Here is a 554-nt window from a genome sequence, read left to right on the forward strand (position 1 = left end):
AGATAATTAACAAGCTCCTCCCATGTAGTTCTGGGCTGATCCCTCACCTTTCTCATGATCATCCTTACCCCTTGAGGCAAGATCTTGCATGGAGCTACATTAGGTACATTAGGAGTAACTTCTTAAAGTGGCAGGACTAATCTGTGTTCCACATGGGCACATAACCAATCTGTGGGAGACAGAATTCTTGCTGGTTGGCAGGGGATCAAATACTTATTTCTCTCACTTAAATGCAAATCAATCTCTAACCTTTATATAATATGTTTTTTCTGGATTTTTTTGGTTGGTATTCTCTCTATCCGTTAAAATAAACTTACCATAACAATTACAGACCCTTCATTTCTTTGCAAGTGGGCAAACTTACAAAATCAGCAGGGATTTTGACCATTGTCAAAAAATGGAAAATTAAACCATTGTTTAGAGCATTACAAAAACATGTAATGACATGAAAAAATACAAATTTTTTCCTAAAATGTTTTGCCAGGTCTTAAGAGGTTAAGACAGAACTGCTTGTGGTTCCAACAAACCCATCACTTTATCAAAATTCCCCCATC

The 554-nt window shown here is 36.6% G+C and overlaps 1 protein-coding gene and 1 long non-coding RNA gene across 6 annotated transcripts in view; one reads left to right on the forward strand and one right to left on the reverse strand.

The window, feature by feature from the left end:
• LOC107688722 (beta-galactoside alpha-2,6-sialyltransferase 2-like) overlaps positions 1 to 554 on the forward strand; it is an 83,365-nt gene that overhangs the window by 72,345 nt on the left and 10,466 nt on the right. The gene's annotated exons all lie outside the window — the stretch shown is intronic.
• LOC107688725 (uncharacterized) overlaps positions 1 to 554 on the reverse strand; it is a 19,961-nt gene that overhangs the window by 18,708 nt on the left and 699 nt on the right. The window lies entirely within an intron of this gene.

Source organism: Sinocyclocheilus anshuiensis, unplaced genomic scaffold, assembly GCF_001515605.1.
Source record: "Sinocyclocheilus anshuiensis isolate Anshui unplaced genomic scaffold, SAMN03320099.WGS_v1.1 scaffold9, whole genome shotgun sequence".
NCBI classification, from domain to species: domain Eukaryota; kingdom Metazoa; phylum Chordata; class Actinopteri; order Cypriniformes; family Cyprinidae; genus Sinocyclocheilus; species Sinocyclocheilus anshuiensis.